Source organism: Lagopus leucura, unplaced genomic scaffold, assembly GCF_019238085.1.
Source record: "Lagopus leucura isolate 7727_CA_CO unplaced genomic scaffold, USGS_WTPT01 Super-Scaffold_100015, whole genome shotgun sequence".
Classification (NCBI taxonomy): domain Eukaryota; kingdom Metazoa; phylum Chordata; class Aves; order Galliformes; family Phasianidae; genus Lagopus; species Lagopus leucura.
Window position 1 is genome coordinate 12,244,826 of NW_024962269.1, and position 24,792 is coordinate 12,269,617.

Consider the following 24,792-nt stretch of genomic DNA (forward strand, 5'->3'; position numbering starts at 1 on the left):
TGGACTAAATGAGCTTAGTGGTCCTTTCCAATCTTAATGATTCTGTGATTCTATGATAATTGCAGTGGTGCCATCAGTGCTTGTCAGTTGCTGACAATGAAATAAGCCATGTGCTGTGGTCATTACTAGCTGAGATTTCAGAGATACTAAGCTCCTCCAGGGATTGCAGGCAGCAGGCACGGGGAGAGGCCACCTACTTCTTTGCTCAGCTCTAGGAGCACTGAAACAGAGCTTTACAAAGCAAAATATGAAATATTCATTTGAATGTCAAACATTCAAGTGTTCGTATGTTCACATATGTGCACATGTGTGCAGACATAACGTGTATTATATCAATGTGTTAGTTAATTGGTGCATTCTCTAAATGGCTGTGGTTTTTTTAATACTGCTATTCCCTTATCTCCACAAATGAATAACACTGTTAGATCTGATCTCTAATTATATTCTGAAGGGCAATAAACCCCTGAACCTTTCTGGATGTTCTTAATTAGATTGAAATCCAAACAAAACAGCCAAAGGAAAACAACCAGAGCGGTTGCTGGAATCTTGCTACACATTTATTGGTGACTGGGAACAGAATTGAGTGAACCAATCACTGCAAAGATTTCATGTTTTGAGACCTTTCCAACTTTTCTCTGTATCCTGAAAACAATCTTTTTTTTTTTCACGTTTATATTCATTGAATTTTTTTGATACGTGGTTTGTATAAGCACGTTCCAACACACTAGTTGCAAAGCAGTTCTTAGCTGCATGCAGGACTGTCAGCACTGCTTGTGTAAATCACATCCTTTATATAAGCTGCACACATTTGTACACTGACAGCTGAAGACACCATAGAACACAAGGTGAAAATTCTGGGACTTTTTAGGGGTCACACTGCTACGTGCCTGCAGCGTCACACAGACGTGAGGGAACATTGTGACTTAGTGTTACTTTAATGAGAAGGAATGAGTGTTCTTTACATACATCTATTTTCTGAATTGTGATGTTTTAGTTCACTTCTGATCTTGAACTGAGTGTTGAAAGATATTTTACCTTTACTTATTTCTTGTTCTGGTGTTTTTCATAGGTACAAAATAACTCCTTGCTGAAATGCAACTATCTCTGGGGTGGAGCGCTACTCCTCGACTCCTCCATAGAAGCAAAACAGATCTGGGACACAGAAAAAAAATGCAAAATGAGGATTGGATGGAGAGTGAACTTGGGAGTGAACTTTCCGGAAAGTACATGAGAGGGATCAGAGCTCATTGCACGTGAACTGAGCAGCAGTGAATAAAACAACTTACAAGCTACGTCAGTTCTGAAAAACAAAAGCGTTTTACAGAAGATTTCCTCTTGTTTGAGTTGTGATATCCAACCGTGATGGATAATCACTTCTTATCCTGGTTGTTTTGTTGCTTCTGAGACATGGAGTTTTTACTTCAAGCTTGGTTAAAGACTAAAAAGAGGGGACGCAGCTGTGTCTCAATTAACCCTTAGCTCAGCAGTAGGGTTTTCTCAGGCTGCTTTGAGAAGAAAAACATAGTTAAAACAACAGAAAGTTTTAACTTTTGCCTCGAGGGCTGGAAACCTATTTTTCAGGCAGCTTAACTTCTGTCATTCTCAGTGTGTCTCTTCAAATTAGCATCAGACAGTGAAATAAATAGGAAATACTGCCCAAGAGTCCTTGGTTTTGTCAGAAAGGACTTTGAAAAAAGTAGAGGGGAAGAAAAAGAAAGCCTGAATCATGAAGGTCTGCCATATCTTTTTGATGCTGTGAAATCAAAACTGACTGAGTTTATGGTCATTCAATTATTACAAACCAGTGTATGAGAAAACCAATAGTTTGGTGATGCCAGGTTAAATGTTCTAGACAAGACATGGTGTGAACTTCCTCATGTTTGAATTCTAAATTTCAGCAAAGGTAAAGTAATACCAAGTAAACCTGGTAAAAAGATCTCATTATGTTATAGGATGTTAATGTCAATTCTGGAAAGTTGAGCAGAAAGAGAGATGGGAGAGGAGGACACAACTAAAGAAATGGCACTGGTTTCTCCATAAGCGTCCCTAACTGGTTCCTTTCAGATGCTGGTAGCCCTGTATCTTCACTGCCTCAGGACACAGGGCAGCAAGGTGCCTCACAAGGGCTGTCCATAAGGTGTCCAGTCCAAGTGTCTGAAACATTTTTGGTGCAACTTTGAAGCCCTGTTGACCAGAACGTGTATCGAGGATTGCAAGGCTGTGTACATAGGGTATCATCCAAGCCCTGGTCAATCCACAATGTCCTTCAGCTGCAGACACTCATATACCTTAACCATAACTACATTAAGCACTATTCATTGGGCAACAAGAGCTATTCTGCCCAAGTGAAAGGCAGATATCTTCCTTTCTGGATGTTTGTCAGTGGCCGCCTCGTAGTCAGGCACCCATCTGCAGCACAGAAGCAGCTCCTAATTTAATATGGTGGTTAAGGAAAATAATTTCTGATTCCAGCTCTTTACAAGCAGCAGCATAACATGACTCCCTGCCACCAGTCTGCTTCCATTTTCACCCCTGTAGTTTCTTTCTTTTCCTCATTTACATACTTTCCTAATTTGTCTTTTGTCCTAAGTATTTAAATTACATGTTGACTCTTTGTATTCTCTGAGTGGATAAATTAAACCATTATCAACAGGAGGGGCTTATCTCCCACTTTATTCCACCTGGAGTTTGCTAATACATCCATTACCTTTATATCACAGAAAACAATTAACAGAGGTGTTTGTTGATAAACGAATCAGTTTATCTCGATTGGATGCTTGTATCTCACAGCCTGCAGCTCGCTCTGCACACCTCAGGTCCAGAGTCCTGCAGCAGCTCCAATATCCTTTAGGATGAATGCGAAAGATATTCCCATAAGATATTTCATTTCAGAGATTATTCTGGGTTGGAAAGGGTCTCTCACTTTCACTGTTGATTTTTCTCTAAATATTAACAACAACAAAAGCCTGAAAAGAGCATGGAAGTACACGGACAAAAGAGATCTGATTCATGGCTTTGTCTAATTTACACCTCCAGTATATTTGGTGAGAAACAGTGCAGTTCACAGCTCTCTCTGGCATGTGATAAAACTATGATTAACATTTCTAAGTACAGTAATAACGTGGAGGAGGATGATAATAATGGTGGCCACTTATTCCCACCTAATAGAAAGTGCAGGGAAAGGAACTGGCTGTAGCAGGATGAACCACATGCTAGATTTATTCCTCTCTCAGAGGAAAAATAGGTCAATATTCTATTATAGTCCAAATATTATTAACTTTCTTTCCCTATATATTTTGGTATTTCATTGAAAAGCCCAGTGAAAATCAAAATCAATCTTTGGAAAAACGACTATCTCAGCTGTAATTTTAAAAGTTTCCTTAATCTATATTTTCTTTTTTGCTTTTCACCAGGGTCCCTTGCATGCGCGCACTTTGTTTTCTCAACAGAAAGTAAAAGAGAAAACAAAAGCTGAGGAGGCATTCAAGTACTGTGGAGATGTGGCACCGAGGGACATGGTGAGTGGGCATGGTGGGGGTGGGTTGGGGTTGGACTGGGTGAGCTTAGAGGTATTTCCAACCTTCATGATTCAAAATGGGAGAAAATAAAGCGGATCCTGGTGCTTGTGGTTGTTTTCATTGCAAAGAAAATAGCATCTTTCTCAAAACAAAATATGCATTGTTGTTATTTATTGCAATATATAAATTTATTGCTTTTTTGACAAGAGCCACTCTGGAAATATGTGTCCTTGCTGCAGTTGTGCTGGGAGTTGTATATTCCATCATTTCAGTAGGTGTCTCAGCCCTTTCTTTGGGACAAGAAAGGAAAACATCAAAGTGCCAGCACGAAATGGTATTTTGTGGGTAGAGCAAAGCTTGTAATAGGTAGCCTCATCTATTCAACCAGATCTGCTATAAATGTCTTCTCCATTTATTGTCACTGCTGTAACACAGAGCGCTCACTGCTTTATGCCACTTCTCTGACAGAAGAGGAACTGCAGCAAAGGAGAGAAATTTCTTCCATCTGCGGCCAAGGTTAAGGCAACCTGTAGGAAAGAATGAAAACGACGCAGAGAAATGAGCACCTCATTTCAGCAAGGGCCAAACTGCTGTCTGCAACATTTTGGATGACTCAGCGTGTTTCCTGGTTTTATTTATTTCTGTTTTTCATTGCAAGAGGTGTTTCTGTCAAAACTAAAGCTTGAGGAGCTGAGCCTATTAGTACATGACATGTCTTTCTCTGTCATGCCCAAAGCCACAGCCATGATTTCCCTCTCACTGGCTCTGGGATGAAGCAGGTATAGGGGTGTTGAGGTGGTCTGGCACTGGAAATGCTGGCGGGAAGCTGGGCTGAGAGGAAACCCATTCCTTATGGGGTGTTACACAAACTGGGAGCTCTACAGAAACCCACCAGAGAGACTGAGGGTTGGGAATAATTAGCACACATCAAAAAATCCATAAGAAGCACAGCTACTTTTTGACAGAAGGGCTGAATTTTGCAGCTATTGGTAAGTGCAGTGAATGGAAGGGAAACGAATATCGGTGCAAACGTTGACTCAATCCAGAGAGCTGCTCTTCTTTCTCCAGCAGGCGTGTGGAAATCTATTGCTCCTCACTGAAAAATAAAGCTGGGGATGCATTATTAAAAAGCAGGACAAGCAATGTCTTAACCCCTTCATTTCAGAGCAGAACTTTTAGGATGAAGCATACTAATTGTTACACTGATATGTGATATTAGCTATCAGGGTCAAGTGTTTGAAAGAGGTCTCACAATCTACTACAGAGGCAATTTGTTATAAGCAAGAAATGGAGGCAAGAGGGAAGAGAGAAATGGAGCAGCTGGAATAGGTGGCAGAAAGAGAGATGGAGGAGGAAATGAAATGTAAAAACACAAAAAACATGTTGGCTAGAGAAAATAAGTAGAGAAGTGTGAACATGGGTTCTTTGGAACTGTTCTTGCTGACAAGAACCTGGAATTTTTATTTACCATCACTTCTTTCTTCTAAAGTATCTGCTATTTACAGTATATTGCATTCTCAATATTTCCTACAATTTTCCTCCTGAGGAGGCTCCATTCCCTGCCCTTCCCCCAGCTGTGTGGGACAAGAGCCACAGCATCTAGAGTTTTAAAAAAAGGGAATGATAATTCCAGATCCATCACAGATCTCACCAATGATGTACAAAATTTGAAAGGCATATTTTCATGTTTTTGTGTTTTTTTTTCACCCTGTCAGTCATCTTCCCTTTGAGTTCCTTGAGGGAGGTTAAATGGGAACACCAGGTAGCTGGCCAGCAATGTCTGGAAGTGGCTAGTGCAGGAATAGTGGGAGCCTCTGTACCTTTACCCTTTATGGAGTTAATTGTTAGACTGTGGATATGTTTAAGTGAGAAGGTAGAGCCACGGTGATTCCTATGCACTGTGAAGGAAGCCTGCAGAGATGTCTCTGCTGCCTTGGCACACGATTAGGAATGATGTGAATGCATACAGGCTGCAGCTTGATTGGCCAAGATGGAAGTGATATTCATGAAACAATCAGAGCATTTTGCTAATGCACAGGGAGTGACACATGATCCCAATTGAGTGAGAATGCTCAGATCTGCCCATTTGTGGGTAAAAGTATGAAGATATCCCCCGTGCCACTGGGCTGGAAAGAGTTAAAGAGCACCAATCAATCTGCAATCAAGCAGCTGAGGCATAATTAGCCAGACTGATTAGGCCATAAAGGTTGTGGTAAGCCAGAGTTTGGGTTTGCCTAGAGGGAAGACTGCAGAACTCCTGAGCTGAGGGCAGCTCAGCTTCTGGGGGTGAGTAGTTCAGAGCATTGAGCTTTGTGTCTGTCCTCTGTAGCTGTGGCGAAGCTACTCTGTAGTCGTTGGGTTGAGGCTTGGTCTGTATTTATTTGTGTATTTGAGGTTCCCTATACAGGTTTCTTTGTAGCTGTTCTTTAACTGGGATTTTTGTGATCTTCTGAGTGCTGCTGGGATACTTTGTATAAACATCTGAAAGCTGAGGAGCAACAGTTTTGAGCACCCAGAGCTGCAGAAGAGCTGGATGCTCTGCTGAGAATCCTGGTAGTTCATCCCCATTGCTGGCAATTCATGGCCTGCTTTTCCTCTGGTGCAGTGCTGGCAATGGATGAGGGCTGGGGCACCACACAAAGGTCCTCTTCTTTCTTTTCTAGCGCTCACCAGGGAAGTGTTTGAGGGCACTTATAGGAAGAAGGAAGGAAGGAAGGAAGTTTTTGGAGTCTATTGCTGAAAAACAAATCAGTGTGTTTCTCCTGTGAGACAAAGAGAATGCAGTATACAAATACAACTCGGTTTCTGGCTTCTAAAAAAGAGGTGAGGGAATAATAAAAGAAAAATAAATAAAGGAAAATGCAAATATTTAGAAAGCTCCAGGCTTGCGGTACATTTTGCTGTTTCCTCGTCTCTAAAAGCCCTGTGCACCTTCAAACATTCCTGACTGCGGTGGATATATGAAATAAGTGCCCAATTTGGACTTGCATAGCCCAGCCATACTGTAAACAAGCAGTGCTGCCTGGAATCATTGGCCAGACAGCTGGCAACCCCTGCAGATTTTCTAACATCAACTCTGCTCTTGGAGAGGAGGCTGAGCCCTGCTCTGTGAACCATCCCCTTTGCATAGGGCTGGAGGCAGGCTGCAAACTGAGCAGGGAGAATAATTCCCCTACAAATTGCTGCAAGTGTTAAAGCTCCAGGGAGCGGATTTAATAGCTGCCTTCCACTCTGCATTGGTTCAGCAGGCTGTGGTTTATGGGCACAGCTGGACGATAGTGAGAGAAGGCAGGAAGGGGAGGCCCTACTGCGCTTGGATTTGTGGAGAAAAATGAGTGTGCACTTGTTTGGGCTTTGCTTTGTGTGGGTTCATCCCTGTAAGGTTAGATGCCAAAGAATAGCAGTGGGCTGGGAGTGAGGAATGTGAGAATCAGCACCAGCAAAGCGAGGTTCGAGCAGCGTGCTGTGGGATTTGGGTGGCCACGTGGAAGTAGCAGTGAGTTCAGCCTTCTGGGCAGAGAAAAAGAAGTTATGACTTCAAGCTCCTATTTGCCTCAGGTTTCACATGGTGAAAAGGGGTGTGTTTGTGGGGGGGGAGAGTTGGAGGTGTGTATAAACGCCAACTCAGCAAAATGAATGGTTCACACAGAAAACCCAAGGCTGGGAGTGAAACTTGACTCACTGAGAGCCTCTTGTGTATTGAGTGCATGTGCTGTAGTGATTGAGGAATATCCCAGCTGCCCCTATCATGACAAAATAAAACAGTGCTTATTGAATATTTAGAGATTGAAATGCCAAAAAGGAGAAAAAGTTGCCCTCTGAAGATGTGGTGAAGTGGAAGCTGGAGATTGAAATAGCTCTTCAGGGAGGTAATGAGGCAGACAGTGATGATGCAGATGTGGGGAGGAAGGACCTCAGCATCCTCTGACTGCTTCTGTTATAGGTGTGGAAATGCTTATCTGACCTGGCAGGCTTTGTGTAGGAAATACAAAGCTCTTCTTGAGGTTCCCAGGGTTTGTTTCTATTTTTTTTTCCCCACCAGCGGCAGGATTGCTCTCCAGATTTCAAAGCTGGTGAGCAAGGGCTGCCAGGGTTTTCTTTTACCTGAATGGACTCCTCGTGCGTCCAGCCTAGGACAAATGCTCTGGGAAAAGAGCAATGTGTTTCTGCTGTGTCTGGTGACAGGCTCCTGTTAGTGGTTGTGTCCCTTCATGTCTGTCAAATTCGCTCTCTCAAAAAGGTAGAACTTTGTTCTTTGCCTCCTGAGCTACGTAACCTCTCCAGTTTCAAATCTTTTTACTGCTCAGCTGCTGTTGACTGTTAAAAACTGGTCAGAAGCTGGAAATCTCTTGGACAAAGGGAAGTTTTAGGAACATGCTGAAGTTCAGGGTAGCTCAGGCCAGATGGGGAGAAGTAAATTCTGCCTATTAGCAAGTCAGTCTGCTTCTACGTGACAGCAGCCAGCCACTGAGGGACCTCTTGCATCCCTGCTCATCATAAGTGAAGGATGGTGGGGCAGAGATGAAGGATGGGGGAGGTTTTTGTATCCCATAGTGACCTGAATTACCTGTCATGAATGTAAAAGTGGTGGTTGCAGTGTGCCAATGCAGCATGAAATTGTTGGAAAACTCAGTCCAAACCACATACAGCTGCAGCGAACAGAAGCCAGAAAGTGCTTCAGATTGCAAAAATCTCTGTATTTTCCTAAAAGCAGGGTGCCCCACGGCTGGGTGTGTGGGGATGCGGGTGGCAATGGGTAGTGGTGGAGTTACTGTCCAAGGAAAGAATAGATGTGGTCGGTGGACATGGTGGGATGGGTTGATGGGTGGACTGAGTGATCTTAGGGTCTTTTCCAACGTGAATGAGTCCATGAGCGGTGTTTGGGACTCGCTGTCCCGCTGCCACCTGCAGAGTGGGGGATTCCCTTGGGTCCCCTATGGGGCTCTGTCCCTCCGAAAGGGCTCGGCGTGTTCTTTCCATCCGATGCTCTGCCTGCTCTCCGGCCCCGCCCCGAGAGGCGATGCTGTGAACGCAGTGCCCTCTAAAGGGGAACCTCGGAGTGAGAGCGGGGCTGTAGGAAGCTCGTGTGGCAGGAGAAAATTTCAAGAAATCTATCTGCCTGCAAGCGTTTATTAAAATTGCAAGAGGTCGGAGTCCTTGTGAGGATGCGCAGTGCCGAGCATCCCCTGCAGCATCCACAGCGGCGTCTGGTCCTGTGTAAGGGCTGGGCAGAGCTCTCTTAGCACTGCTGATCTGAGATGCCCTTATTTCACGAGCTCTGATGGAACAGTTTTAACTGTTTTGCTGTCAAACACCCTCCCGAGCTAAATGGAGCAAATCAAAGCGAATATTCCTGACACATTAATGAGCAAACACATTAGGAGCTCAGAAAATGAAATGCCTCCACGTCACATAAATTCATTTCACAGTGTTTATATATTTATGGAAATGTCTTTGAATTATGCTCCCAGCTCTAGCAGAGATGATTTCTTCCATTACGAAGCAGGTTATGTGGTGATAACTTCTAGACCCCGATGAGCTACTGGAGCATGTAATTATCTTGTTCCACTTATTAATGATGAAAGGTCCGTGCAAGTCCCAGAGAAGCTGTATGTACTGAGCTGAGTAGTTTAAAGAGGCTGTGTAAATTTAATTTGGTCTCAAATTTAGTTGCTGACTTGAAATAATCTTCAAATAAGGAATGCAAATGTTTTGGGGCGTTTAAAACTTTTCGAAATCACAAATGGGTATGGAGTACTGAGAAACTAAACTGATACAAATGAGGATTCAGGCTTTTAATTTAGGAGTAATCCTCTTGGTGGTGGAAGATGAATCAAAACGAGTTTCATTTTGGCAATCTGGGGAGGTGGCCAATTCATATCTTCTGGGCAGGAGGTCTGCAGACCTCTGTCCCCCAGCTTTCCTAAAATGGCATCACTGCATTTATGTCTCCTCACTATAATCCTGCTTCTCCAGGCTGCCATCATAATACTAATTGGTTCTGTATGTAAATAAACTATTGTTGACAGGACACTTTCGGTGATTCACATATGACTCATGGAGAGAGAGGCTTTAAAAATGACTTATCCATAAACAGAGATTCCATATGTTCTAATCTGGCATGGATTTCTTGCCTTCTCTTTATAGCAAGGAATGTGTGTATGCCTATGTAGCAGGGTTATAATGTGACAATTGGTCTCGAAGTGAAACCAGGATTTATGGTACTTATTGGAGACCACAGAGGTAAAGTGAGCAGCAGTCTGCATTTAATCATCTGAATTTTCAAGTATTTCTTTTTCTTGGGTAAATGTAAGGCCTGATCCTGAGGCCTTCGCCAATGTGATGCTATTCCAACCTCAGTAGAGGAGCCATGCTTGTATGAATTGCTTTACTAGACTCCTGTGTTCTTAAGAAGCAAATGTGCACTCTTCAGTGCTTGAAAGCTTACTGGGGATATGGAGATTATGTTGAAGCTGCATTTCTGTGCTTTTTATTTTTCCCCATGACTTGGCTGCGTCATATATCCTCTTAGCAACACTATTCATTCGTCCTGTCTCTTCCTTTGGCCTCTTGTTTCTCTCCAGGTGCTCTTGGCTTTGGCACAGGGTCACTCATGTTACTCACTTTAAATCAAAATTAAATTTCTCAAAACTGCTGGGACTTTGATTAAAAGAGCTGAGAATTGTGGGTTTTCCATAAAATGCCTGGAAAATGGCAACAGGGATTACCTGAGCACACAGAAGGCAGATTAAAAAGTCACAAACCAGTGGCAGGTGGTGTTTGTGCCATCATAATTTGCACAAGACAGTGCTGCACATGTGAGCCATAAAATGGGATGAAAGGAAGTGCTGCTGGCAATGGGTTGTGTTGATTAAACTAGAACAAAAATCTGAGTTTGGTGAATGTGAGGGCAAAGCTGGCACCTGCAGATAAAAAGGGCTGTCTGCTTATTCATGACAAAGACATCAGCTGCTCTGCCAGCAGAGATGGAGCCCGTTGCTGTGTCTTCAGATGGAGCTCTCTGGGCTAGGAGCAGTTGGACTGGTGTGCTACGAGCACTGGGCCAGGCTCCTGTCCATTGGCAGAGCTGTTGGGAAAGGTAATTCTGGCTTTGCTTTCTCTTTCCACATGGATTTGCAGTGATGTTCGTTCTTCAGGCTGTGTAGGGAAAATAAACGAAGGCACCATATTGGCCTCAGCTGAAGGAGGATCCCTGGCCTTGGCTGCTCTTGTCTTCATCACATTTCTTGGCTCAGAGCCTGACTCTGAAGTCCCAAGGGTGGCAGTGGTGGTGCTGGCCAGGTTCATCAGTGAGCCCTTTAGGGAGCAGCCTTTACCTGCTCCCAGAAGGATACTTTGCAGCTGCTGCTCCTTCTCCTGATGCGTGAAGGTGAGAGCATCCCTTAGCAGACCCATGTCAGCATTCAGGCAAGCATCTACAAATGTGCATCAGTGAAAGATAAATGATTGTGTCAAATTCTGACCAGTTTCTAGAAAAGAACTTTGAGTGAAACAATTTTATTTTATTTTATTTTATTTTTTTTGCATATGATGAGTATTACATTATTATCCTGGTCGTGTGAAACTCTCATGCAGATTTAATCTCTCTGTCTTCTGATATGGAAGATTTCAGAAGGATGGAAGGGGGAGATCCGTCTCCCCTATTAATCATAGAATAGAATCTAGAATAGCTTGGGTTGGAAGAGACCTCAAGAATCACCACGCTTCCAATTGGTTCTTTTCTTAGTTTTGTACAGCATCCCCAATGGATTTGATAACAATAAAATAATAAAAAATCAACAGATATTTCCTAAAGCTGTCTCCCGTGTCCTGAGTCTTATGATTGCAGTTCTCTCCATTGTGAGGCTTCTGGCTCCTTTGCTCCTGATTTTGTCACGTGTGGGCATTTGCTATGAAAGACAGTAGGTAATTAGAGAGTGTTTGAACTCTGTTGGCAAAGGAAGGAAATGTGATGGGAAATTTGAAATGTGGGACATGGACAATTAATAGAAGGATTATTCAGTTGTTTTACGTGCTGTTGCTTACTGCTTGGAAGCTGAAGGGAAGAGCTGGGTGTGTGGTTGCTGAGAGGTGAGTAATGTGTTTACTGAGCAGCAATCTGCTGTCTTCCAGCATATCTCAGCTACTTGCACTTGCTGGTTGTAGCCACAGAAAGAACTTGAGGTTAGAGTGCACTTGAACCCTTTAAACACAAAGGAAGATCGTGCCTCATCTCTTTAAACAAATTATTTAATAAGCAATATCCTCAGAACAGATTGCACAAAATAGCTATTTGGGTCAGACAAAGAATTCCAAACCAAAACTCACTCCTTCTCAGGGCCTAGGGGTTAGCTGGGAAGCACAAACTCAAACCTGTTTTTTGGGACAGTTTGAAGAACCTGTGATAGATGTCCTGGAAATATTTTGTCCAAAGCATGAGCTTAGAGCTGCCCATAGGGCTCACTGTGTGCTGAACAGAAATAGCAGGATTGCTGCCCGGGCTGATTGATTAATCAGTTACAGTCTTTTTTTGGTAGAAATGCTGTTAGAATCCAATGTGTGTTTCTGGGAGATATCTCAGTATGGGCCCCAATGTCCAAGTGAAAACATGACTTGCAGGTGCAGCTCAGAGCTTGGATGACCTCCATTTGTTAGCAGGTGGCTGTGGTTGCTGCTTAACTTCCCATCCATTGGAGTGGATGGGTAAAGGTTACTATTTACAGTGATGGTTATGGGTTCCACTGGTGGAATCAAGATGATAATTCTTACTGGAGCATCAAGCCTACAGATACACAGCAGCTTTGTTGTCCTGTTCAGTGCATGAATTGTCAGGTTCTAGGAAGGTGAAGTGTCCTTTATGGCAGGTGGAAGAAATTCCATCTGTTGAACAGTGGTGTAGGTGAGTGCTGACATGGGAGTAGGTGAGAAGGCTGAGAGGGAAGTCACTGAGATGAGTGATGAAATAGCAGCTTACTGAAATTCTGTTGTCTTCAAAGGGGCAAGGAAGTTGTATGGTCTATTAGGGCACACGTTTCCCACTGCCCTACAAATTCTTCAGGAAAATAAAGCAAGTAAAGGGCTGTTATGGTATTTTTGGTGCTACTAGCATTTTGCATTAGCACTTGGTCTGGACCCCTTCTAAGAAATGCACCTTGTTCTGGTGTTCAAGGTATTCTTAAACCCTGTTTTAGACTCCTGTTCCGGGTGAAGGAAATCAGATTTCAAGTTGTCGGAGGGCTGGGCAGGCAAAAATGCAAGTATACCAATGAAACCCTGCTCTTAAAGGGGAAAACAGGAGAAAGATGTCTTTGTATTGTTCTTGTGTATGTTCTTTAAGAGCTGAACAGCTGCTGTTCTTCGCATCTATTGAACTCATGATGGGAGTGTATGGGCTGTTGCTCGTCCCTCTGCACCATGATATTGTACAGTGTGCATTTATCTTTGATATCCAGGTGCTGTGTTCCTGGAGGGAACCTTGCAGCTAGCCCAAGGACTCTGCTTTTGTCTGTCCACCCTTAGAGTGATCAGTGCTAAAGAGAAAAAGCCTTTTGAGGAGGGCATCTTGAGAAGAGGCTTTTAGCAGTGCTCTGAATACCAATTGTTTGAGGAGGTGAAGAGCCAAATGAGTTGTCTGGATTTTGTTGGAGCTTTGCTGCGAGGCTGTTCTCCTGTAGCAAAGCAGTGGGGCCACCTAAGAAGACCCTGTTCACCATGGAATGGGCTCTGTGTGGGCAGCTTTGCAGTATTTATAGAAGGGGTGCTGGAGAAAAAGGGATACTGAGTGGCAAATAGCAGTTGTGCCAAAACAGGTGTGGATAAATGAAGTAATTCAGAAACTCTTCTAGGCTTATTTAGCAGCTTCTGTAGAGCTTGTCTGAACACAAGCTTCAAAGTGGATCAGAAGGTGAGCCCAGTATGATCTAAACACACAGATATTACTGGAGCTGTGCTTTGTTCCAGAATCTGCTACTGGCCTGGAAGGAAGAAGGTATTTGGAGAACATATTCCATGTGTCTTTGATTTTCTGTGAAATCAAAGCAGTGATACCAGTTACCCATGTGGAGATAAGCTGATAGAGAGATTAATTATACCAGTAAAATAATTTCCATGATCATCTGTGCCAAGTTTCCCAAACTAGAATATTGAAATAACATTTTCAGTACATATTCATTTGATCATGCCTCTTCCCCTCTTGTGTCCAGAAATGCAAGAAGCATCTCTTTTTTATTTTTTTATTTTTACTTCCATTTAATTGGATTACTCATCTACCTCCACAGGTATGTGCCTCGGGTCTGGTTCTTGCTGACAACCAAACCAGTGGGCCGTTACACAAGGTAGATGGAATCCAACATCAAAGGAGGGAGCAATTTGGGTTGGAGAGGTGCCAGCAGCTCTTTGTGCTTATCCAAATACCGGCATGCACAGAGATTTTTCTCATTGCTGCTAGAACTTGTTGCATGTCAAGTAAATCTTTGCTTGAGAACACAGTTTTCTACCATTATGTGAATGGAAATGGTGGTGTGGGTCTGCTTGTAGTGTTGGCCAACTCTTCACATTCCTCAGATCTACCGGCATACCAAAATGAAAGTGAGTGTTAAGTTGTCTACACATAGTTGGTTTTTTTTATTATTTTTTATTTTTTATTTATTTTTTTTTTTAGCAATGCCTCAATATGATCAGTTCTTCATCTCTTCCTGTCACACAATCAATGAGTAATTAATAATGATCATTGCTATAACGTGGAAGGAATCATTTGTCTGGAGATGTGAGTAGAGAATTCCTGCTGAGTTCTCCTAATGAAGCTATTGCTGCAAAATAGCTTCCAAAACATCTGTGAAGTTCCCTGGAGAGCCTGCTGGAAATGGGGTATTGCAATTGTTTGTGTGGCTCTGATGTAGACCTCAAGAGCGTGCTCCAAGCTCTTGACCATGGTAACCTGCAGGCAGTGTCCCTGTGGGAGGGTTATTTGCTGTGGATCTGGACCACTTGCCCAAACAGAAGCGATTCCTGTATGGATGCTGGGAAAACTGGAAAGTAATCCAAAATCCACTGAAGTTCAAAGGAGATTCCGATAAATGTCCTCTCCAGCACCCGAGTGGTGTGGGTTTATTCTGGAGAGCTCTACAGGGCTGAGTGCAGCTCAGTTACAAATGATGACCCTTTGGTTTGTACATTGAGTTAGATGTCCTGAGAGAATTGGTTACTGTGTTACTTCTGGTATCCTTGTGGGAAAACTGTCTTTCTGTTCTATTTCTCTGCGGAGGACCTTGGGAGCAGAGGCAGAAGGGTCAGCTGTGTTTTGTTCCTTAGTAGAAGATGCACCCAACAACAGCTGGGAAAATCTGCTCTAGGCTGGGCACAGCTCAGCCCTTAGTTTTCACATTTGGGAAGTGGGATGTTGCTACTGCTGCTTGAATTACTTTGTGAGCTACTGGTAAAGAATGACTGGAAGAGAAGGCACTGTTTGAGTATTGCTTAGGTGCCAGGACTTAATTCCTGTGATTTCTCCCTCCCAACGTACAGGATTGAAAGCTCTGTTGCAATAGTGGGCCGTCACGTAAAGAATCCATAGTGCAATTCATGGTGCAACAAGTGCAGGGTCAGTCTACAAGTGCAGCCATTCACAGGGAGTCTACTAAAGCAGTTTGGGACCTGTGGTGTGATACTGGGAGTAAGAGTGCTCGGATGGGAGCTCCCTGTATGTCCCATGGTATATTTGCAGCTACTTTGCTGTCACATCGAGTGCTCTGTTTTCTTTCTGTCCCTGGCTGCCTTTAACCCTCCTGTATTTGCTGTGCTGAGACTCAGCTTTTCTGCCAGCCGTGGGACAACGTGTCCCTACAGTTCAGGAGGTAAAAGTCAGCCCTTGGAATGTCTTGTCCTGGGGGCCTGCATCTGTAAACCCGGCTCTATAAAGTCAGCATTTGGTTATGGCTGTTCCCAGCATAACACAGAGTCAGGAATGCCAGTATTAGCGCTGGGTGTGGATTTGCTACTGTCTCTCTCTTTTTTTTTTTTTTTTTTTTTCCCTCCAAGGAGAAGATATTCTTTATTTCCAGAGGCAAACCTTTCCAAAGCTATGAACGCAAGAGCTTGCTAAATATTAGCTTTCAAGGCTTTAAGTCACAGTGTTTACTCGAGTTACCTCTTCTTTAAGTCTATATGAAAGAGTGTTGTTTGCTCAGGCATACTCCTAAAAGCCCCAAGACACGGCTCTGGAAGGAGGTATGCAGCAGCAAATGTAAATATTGCTGTCCTTTAAAGCTGGAAGCTCTCAGAGTAATCTATGGAAGGAAAATAGCAATGTGAAGGAAAGATTTCATGACATTTGGAGGTGAAAACTGTGGAACAGTGGAATTAGTACAACCCTGAGAAATCCAGTGATATTGTGAATACAGCTTGACTTGGATGAGGCTTGGCCCTGCAATTGCAGCTGTTCTGTGTTGCCCTTTGCTGTCACCAAGGCAGTATTTTCCCATACCCCAGCCTGAAGCAGCTGCTGAGAGCAGCTTTTTGGGACTTTGCTGGTCAAACTATGCTGTGGGACAGCAGCTGGGAGCAAAATATTGCTCATAGTTAGCAAAGTGGTTCCCTCCCAGCTTTTGTCAGTAACCGGTGTTGTTTTTTTCTGAGCTCATGGAACTGTGAGCTGAAACTCAGGTGAATTGGAGAGGAATGACACAAAGGAGTGTCTAAATGCTGTGCAAGTAAAAGGACTTGGACAAGAGCTCAACTACAACATTTACAAACTTCTCAGTTCCTCCACATCCGTGCAGATATTTGGTGGCCAGAATTCACATCGTGTGTGAGTGCTGAGCTTATTGAGGAGCTGCATGGAAAGAACAAATGCTACTTTTTCTATGTGTCAATGGACAGTGCATCCAATCCTACTTCTTTTTTGCCCTGTCTGCAGGAAGCCATGAGCATCCTTCCCACCACAGGGCTGGGATGTTGATAAATGGAACCAAAGTGTTTCCAAGCTGCAGCAGAAAACGTCGTGCACGAGTTAATGCGTTAATTGTGCTTATCCGTGTGTTGCATCTGAGGCTGTGCTGTCCGGATGAGGGAAGGAAGGCAGAGGGATTAGCCGTGTTCCTGCGTCCTGCAGATGGATTTATGGTTTCCCGGTGCCATCTGCTGGCACGCACCTCACACATGCATCCTAAGCCCTTCAGCCTCCCTCTCCCGTAAGGTGCACCTCCCCGTGTCTTTGCAGGTGGTGTAACCCCAAACCGATCTCCCTTGCTGCTTTCTTGAGCTTTGCAAATCAAACGCTCCCTGCGGCCAAGCACCTGTAAAACCATTCTGTGATCCCTGCCGGGGCTGGGCTTTAGTTGGGTGCCCGAGGGCTTTCCACACCTCTCTGCATGGTGTAATGCTCCATGGGAGCAGATCTGGATGCAAAAGGAGCTGCAGCTGTGTTGGTTTTGTAGCCACGTGGTTTCAAGGGCACAGGTTTTTCAGGTGTGATGGTAGCATCGGTAGAACTGGGTATGGGTAAGGCTGTAAGGATACTGATAGGAAGCTTTGGGAAAAATCAGTCGCAGAAAAAGGAAATCTTTGTTCCCTGAAAATGGGCTGACAGAAATCCCAAGTGAATATTCAAGAGACAGAAGGATATGGGGAAACTCCTCCTGTTCTTGTCTCTCAGCAGTAGCTTGTGGTAAGGAAAACTGCCCTAGGACAGCAGCATCAGCTGTACACATTTGTTGGCTTTGCTGCTATTGGCACTCATGATAGAACTGCTGTATATCCCCTGCTAGGACTGCTGTCTCCAGCACAGCATCTGTTGTGGAATGATGGATACTGCAGGAGAAGTGATCTCTGATGCTTCCTCAGAGTCCAAGCAGGCAAGACTCACTGCTTGTAAGCTCTACTTGTGTGCCAAAGTCATGGCTGTGCTTGTTGTGTATTGCACAATTCTGATGAGCAGGGTCTCTGTCAAAGGAAAAGCTCACTGAATTCTTTTCTTTTAATCTCCCAGAGTTAAGAGAATCTTTCACTTGAGGGGAAAAAAAAAGAAAAAACAAAACCAGCACCACCACTAAATAAAAAAGACTTGTCATCTGTTACAGTTCATGCTCTGCACTTTGACTTGGGTCTGGATTTGCCCTGGCCTCCCTTCAGTTCTGCCTTTAGGGAACTTGAAACAGTTAACTACAAATTAAGTTTGGAGTTCCTGACACCTAAATTTGAGTATGTCAGGAATGGGTAGTGGCAAGACCTGGCTGGGATTTGTATTAGCATGTTTGCAGATATGGATCAGAGGTTGGAAATCCAGTTGTCTGAAGGATGAATGAAGAGGAGAAGTTGCTAATCGAATTTTCGAGGGCTGCAATGCAATAAAGCAGGGTAACTCGATGGAAAATGTAATCAAGCTTCCTAGTCTGTTTTCCTGCTACATTCAGGCTCCAATTTTTCAGCCCTTATGCCTTCCTTTTCACGTGGACTTGAAAGGAAAGGAGATGTCTATGGGCATCCATGAGGTCATTTAGTGTTATCAAACAGGTCCAGCAATCCCGCTGGATGGATCTTCCTGATGGCTCTTGCTCGTAACTGGAAGCAGAATTTAAAGAAATGCTCCATCTTCAGACTATTACTGGCATAGATAATTCCAAAGTAGAAGCATAATGCTGGAGTAGAGAGGAAGAAAAAGATACTTTCCACTTGTTAGCCAATAAATGGCTGAAGTTGAAAGGCATTTTCCATCTTGCCCTATGTAACAAACCTGTTTTTTTTCTGTGTTCCAACACTTGATTTTGTGGCAGGGAAAATTGTTAATTGCATTCATGTTTGTGAAAGGAGTGCATCTGAATGCAAAATGTTTATCAGCAAAGAGTAGAGATCACAGCCCGTAATGAATGGGATGTATATTTTATTGATGTGAAGCAGATGTCTGCCCACAGAGTATATTGCCACCCCCTGATTGAATGTGAGTGTCTCCTTGCTTAAAGCATGAGAACTCTTACTGGAAACAGGAATCTGAAGTATTCTGGCATCTTTCTTGTAGGATGAAAGCATCTGAGCAAGTTCACAGCCGAACTGCAGGTGTTGGCTTTCTGCAAAGTAACCCCCAGTGCTTTTCCTCCAAAATATGCAGTGTAAAAACACCGCAGTAATTGATGCACTGCTTGCCTTTTGAGTTTGAGCCAATATTTAACTCTGAAAGTAATAATGAAGAATTTGGGTTTCTGTAATATTTCAGGCACGTTAGTTCTGAAGGTTTGGTGCTGTGCCTCAGCAGGAGGCTGTGCACAGTACTGCTGATTGAAGACTTAGGAGCTCTCTGCAGATCATTAATTCTTCCAAATTCTTTCTAAAACTGGCTTTAATGCAAAGCAGTGTTTAGCTGGAGCTGCCTGTTAACAGTAAGCTTTACCTTTCAGGGAGAATGACGAACTGCTACCATCTTTTGGGACAAGAGTCCTCTAGGATCAAGCTTTTCTTGTTCCATTTTAAAGGCAATCTGTATCTACCTAGCTACAGGGATGTGTGTGCATCCAGCGTGTTACACTGCACTATAAGGATGCTGTAAATTCTTCCAGGCTTTACAATAAAATTAAATATATGACAGTGTCCCGTAGGGCTGGTGGAGGTGCGGATGTGATCATAGCTAAGGAGTTCTAATGCTTTTGCTGTTTTGCTCGCACGTCGTTGCTCTCAACGGCCGCGTAGTGGCAGCAAAACCCAGTCAGGTTACCCCGGTCATAGGAGCAGTGGAAGGAGATGCGAGCCTGCGACTATTCCCGATCCTTTTCCTGCTGAGGATGACACTCTGCTTTGAGAGTTTTCTTTCAGTCTGTTCGGTCATAATTTTACTGAAGGCTTCAGGCTCCTGTATGACTGCATGCTAGAGTGAAATAATCCCATAACCAAACCTCTGAACCCTGAAGCTTAAAGAAAAAGCAGTAAAAGGACAATTTAAATACAGATAAGGAACCAAAGCGTGGAGGTGAAGGATTGCTTTCTTGTAGCAGAAGATTTATCTAGAGACAAGGAGCTGGGTTTCTCTATTTGAAGAGCTTTGGATTCACAAATCAAACGGGACTTTCGATGTTTGAATGTTTCTTGCCTAAAAAGTGAACAAGGTAGTTACAGGAGGAGCAGACTGCCAGGCAATAATCAAGTGAGAAGTGAGGCTCTGGAAGGAGAGCATCATGGGCAGAGCATTTGCACAAAGGAATGGGGCCATACAGGAAAGCAGGGCAAGATATCAAGGGATATGTGAATTTTATAGCATCTATTTTTTTGCATTCCTTGCAAGTAGGTTAATGTGGGGTAATTTATTGGTTTAAAGAGGAAATAATATAGCACAACTTAATAAAACAGTTATTGTGGAACAAGACAGATTCAGCTCGCTGTTCTGTGTTTATTCTGCAATAAAGGGTATCAGGAGCTACAGTCGTACAGATGTGCTGTACCCCTGCAGTATGGGCTGCAGCTTCTGGCTGTGGCTCTTCTATTTCTATATTAGAAATGACAGTATTGCAGTTGAGATGTATTTATCCTGAAGGTAACAGCAGTTGGATGAAATAAAAAGCACGTTGCCAATTTTAAACTTTTCCTTTTCTCACTAATCATTTAATTTTAAGAGAAATAGCAGAGCCCCAAATGGATTTTTATCTCCTGATCTACAAATCTTTGTTTCTCTCCTTGTCTAGAAGAACAGGATTTCTTTGCAAGGTGGTATAGATAAGATTATTCACCTGTGTCCAAGGATGAACACAGGACCTTGTCATAATCCTTCTGAATTTCCATTCCATATGTGCAAATTACATACCCTAGCATGAAGTTCATTTCACAGCATGTGGCTGTTGGAGGGCTAGACTGACCATGACAGTGATCCCAGAGCCTTAGGCATTTGAAAGAATGTCACACATCGGAGATATCTTCTGAAAGGCTTATGTTCAGCTATAGAATCATGAACTATCTCAAGTTGGAAGAACCCATAAGGATCATTGAGTCCAAGTCCTGGCTCCACCCAAGACCACCTGAAAATCAGATCACTTCCTGAGAACGTTCTGGGTATCCAGTTCCTGTCTCATGGCTGCCATCCCTCTGCTCCCATGGGCTTTCTAACAGCCTTCTGGCTGCTGCCCATAGCCTGCTCTGGGCTGAGGAATTTGAAATCAATAGACACTGAACTTATATGCTAAAGTCAGAATTTCTGGCGATTATTTCTTTGAGGATAATGAGCAGTGGCTTGTTCCCCATGTGAGCTCACCCTCAGCTCTTCTCCTGCTGCTCTTGGGATATACAAATGTGTACAGTAGGTGGTGCAAATACACCAGACCATGTTCAATACATTCTTATGAATAATAAAAGTTTCTTCCCCTTACACTGTTCCTAACTCCCAAGCTTCCTTGTATTTCCCTGCTCTCTTTGCAGATGAGGCTTTCAGCTCCTGCTCAGTGCTCAGCCAGTTTGGCAGTGCTGTAGTACCAGTGGTTCAGGTGAGCTGGCAATGCACCTCTCTTTCCCAGGGTCCTGTTCAGTGTGGCTTTTTCCCTGAATATTCCCAGATCCTGTTGTTTGGTCTCATTCCTGCTTGCACATGTTCTCTGAACCTGGTTGTTTGCATAACCAGAAGCATATTTCCTGACTGGCGTGCAGCCCTGGGGTTTATTAGCTGTAGTCTTAAACGGGTGTGAGTTGGTGCTCAGAGCTGTACTCGTGCTTCGTGTGTTCTGCTGCTCCGGTGAGTTTAGCTCCTAGTCTCACTCAGGGTTTTCAACCTGATTTAATTGCTCTGTTCTATTCCTGGTCCCAAATATTGCTGCATGTGGAACTTAGGCAGATATGATTCCCACAGAAATGGCCGTGTTCCAGCATGGATGGTGAACCAGGCACAACTGCCAAAAATGCAGAGCTACCCAGAAAATGACCTGTGCCAATGGCTTTAGGCTCTCATGCCGGTGATGCTCCAAATGGGTTTCTACTTATCTTTCTTGAGTATGAGTGGTTTTTTGATTATGACAGGCAGGAGGCTTAGTGGTAAAGACAGCAAAAACAAGCAGGGAGCACTAATTAGCATACAGTAACAAATACTCTGTTCATAATTAGTTATAAAGCAGTTTCCTTTGGAGATAAGAGAAGAATCTGAGCTTTCCCTTCAATAACAGCAGTCTTTCTGTGGAGCTCAAATGCTATGATCACCTAAAGGGCAGACTAATCCACACTGGAAATAGGACACATCCAGCTGTCACTTTTACATGCAGTGTAATCCATGGTCTCCTACAGCCCAGAGAAATTAATGTGCTGTAGCAAGACTATGACGTGCCATTTGCCCATCAGTGAGATGCAAAGGAAGAGTGGGGGGAAATATTCCTTTCAGTGGGAGGACAAGGAGGTGCTCCCATTGAGTCTGTCTCGTATTGCCAACACTGAGGAGAAATTTCTTGATTTTGTTTTATAACTTCACTAAATCGCGTAGGAGCATCAGGCTTTGAATAAAGAAAAGCACGGAGGAAGAGAGTGACTCAAAGGGTGATCTGTCTTACTGAAAGCAGAGTTAAGCTCTGTGCACATACTGTTCCTCAGACTGTTTTCCCACCTTGTAAGTTTTATCCTTGAAGTCACAACTCACTCATGGCTACGGGGGAAGCGAACTTTGTAGTCTGCACAGGATGTTTGTAGCATTTCTGGAGGGATAAAAATAACTTTCCCAGTTTTAATTAGTCATTTTAATGATAATTTTGGATCTGTGTAATGACGTTTGGCAGATTCCCAGAGATGTTCTCTGTTGAACTACCTGTGCTATAAACAATATTGTCAATCTGTGATGCTACTACATCAGCTGGGAGATGTGATGGATTGGAAAAGAAGCAGCGTTTTCCTTCCCATTGTTTGTGAAATTCAATCTGTGCAGCTTTGCTTTTAAATTGCTTGATTCCTTGTACGTGGCATTTCCTAGCTGTCGAGGTTCCAGGAAATACCTATTAATATTGAAATGCAATCTTGCAACTCCTGTTCCTTCTTATTAATTGGAAAACTGCACTCCTAGGTTTAATTTCTCCGTAAGAACTGTACTACTCAATTTGACATCTGAATTTTCCCTTTCTTACAAGTGAAAAACAGGGGGATTGAAGGGAGAAAGAATAATTTGCTATTTGGGTAGGCCACAGATCACTCTGTTGGCATTAAGAATGTTTATGCTGTATCAGATGTTCTCAGCATTCCACTCTTTAAAGAAATCTATGTATAATACTGTGCAAAATATTCCTAAGGGCAAATGGAGTGTTCCATGCTGGTGTGTTGTTTTGCCACATGCTATGAACCAAAATTGGGAAGTATTTTATACTTGCGCTTCTCAGACAAACAATTCTCTTCAGATAAATTAAAACAATATCTAAACTTCAGGAAGGAATTTGACTTCAGGTGGGAAGCGACTTGTTCTGTCAGATTCCACGTCTGACCTAGCTGCTGCTTTCCTATCGTTTAAGAGCTAGGGCAAGAGCAATAATTGCAGTGGGGGTGTGATTTGGAGAAACCATAATGGTACCATGGGACTTGAAGTGTCATCAGTGGGTTCTCTGTGTATGGCTGCTGGAAAACATTGCTGCTCCCCGGGTTATCCACGTCACATCCTCCTGCTGGAAGTGGCCACCTCAGATGCCCTGGTAGGGACATTCCCATGTTGGGTGAGTGTGGGGAGAGGCAAAGGGCAGGGAGAAGGCGGAGTTCCCTTCTGCTGTCACTGGTGTTAAAGATACCATCATCAACACCAATTTAATCTGTTAGTTTTCTGAGGTGCTGTATTCTGTAGTTTGTAGTTTCTTGTGAAATAGAACTATAATGGTCCTAAAGCACTGAAAGAGTTTTTGTGGCTTCTGGGCTTGTAAGACTTGCAGATATCCCTCTGGACTCATCAATTGTTGTAGGTTTGCCTGTAACTCCAAGATGGAACACCATCTATTTACTTTCCTAAATTAAATTTTAAGTTGTTTACTGGTAGGGGGAGAAGAACTTACACAGAAAACAAACATGTGCTTCCTTTTCCCAATATATATCCCTCTTGTTCTCATAGTCCCTATCTGACTTTCTACGTTACTTGTGTGTTTTAAAGATGAGAGTCTGGAAGGATTCCCAGTTTGCTTCATTTGAACACCACTGTAATTACAATTTCAGTCCTGGCTTTCAGCAGAATTGAGCGTCTCATCTCTTGGAAAGGAACATACACAGGAAAGCAAACAAAAGTACTTACCAGCTGATGCTGGGGTGAATTGCACTGTTAGAAGTTCAAGGATACTGAGAATAGTATTTGGTATTTATGTGGCTGCTTGGCATGTGACCTTTTATAAAGCTACTCATACTTGTATTTTTATATATATTTATATTTATTTATATTTATATATATTTATATGTGTTTGTGTAGCTTGATGATGAAGCTTGGTTTCTCAAATCTTTCTTGATCCCTCCAGATAAACTTCTTGTTCCCTCCTATTAAATGGTCTGAGTTGGTTCCTGTCTTTCTGGACTCTGCAAAATAGTTCTCTTTTTACAAAACATAAGCAGAGACAGCACATAGTGAAGGCTGGCTCCCAGAAATGCCGTGACAGTGTGATTCCAGTACTGAGATGTATGGCTTGCTTTCCTGCTGCCAGCTCTTGATTCCCACTAGTAGACATTTCTGTCTCTTATCTATCCCTTCTGTTCTCCCCTCTGTCACCTAGCAAAGAGCTTCAGACATTGTGTGCCGAGGATTCAGAGAAAGCTTTGGTCTCATCCTGTTGTTCTAGCTTGGTTGTGTCACAACTTCCTTCATGAACCACTAGGTCAGTTTGCAACATGGAAACGCTGGCTGTGCTGAAAGAAAGCTTTGAAAGTTAGTGTGGGTGAATACTTTTTCTCCAGAACTGTGAAGATCTGGGTCCCTGATGTCTACTGAACTGGACAGGCAACAGATTCCCCTTCAGTTGTCTCCAGGATTTATCCTCCAAGAGCGTGACTTTTACTGAGTTGCACTGCAGGGAGTTCATTAACTTTGTAAAGCAAACAGTGCCATCTTATGCTTGTAGTACTGTGATGAAATTTGTGTAGTCTGTCCTTCCTACATTCACAGAGGGCGTGGTGAACTTGCTGAAGAAGGAACACAGCTTTTGTGAGGGTATTACTTGCAAATGTCTCTTATCAAATCTGAAATAGGTTGCGGTACCTACAAAAGCTCGGAGGAGTTAGGCAGCAAGTGTTTTCCTACAGTGAGAAAAACTGTGGATTTGAGGGCAAATCCCATCCGATTTGGCTTTGTTCTCTTTCAGATATTAATCATTTCCAT

The 24,792-nt window shown here is 43.2% G+C and overlaps 1 protein-coding gene across 2 annotated transcripts in view; it reads left to right on the plus strand.

Annotated features, from left to right (window-relative positions):
* Window positions 1–24,792, plus strand: part of MCTP2 (multiple C2 and transmembrane domain containing 2) — a 258,369-nt gene that overhangs the window by 111,089 nt on the left and 122,488 nt on the right. The window contains exons 6-8 of one of the 2 annotated variants that reach the window (XM_042876283.1): window positions 1,070–1,903; window positions 3,414–3,518; window positions 3,954–5,804. The gene's annotated coding sequence lies outside the window, so the exon portion shown is untranslated. The remainder of the gene's footprint in view (window positions 1–1,069; window positions 1,904–3,413; window positions 3,519–3,953; window positions 5,805–24,792) is intronic. The other variant, XM_042876284.1, reaches the window with a different exon arrangement.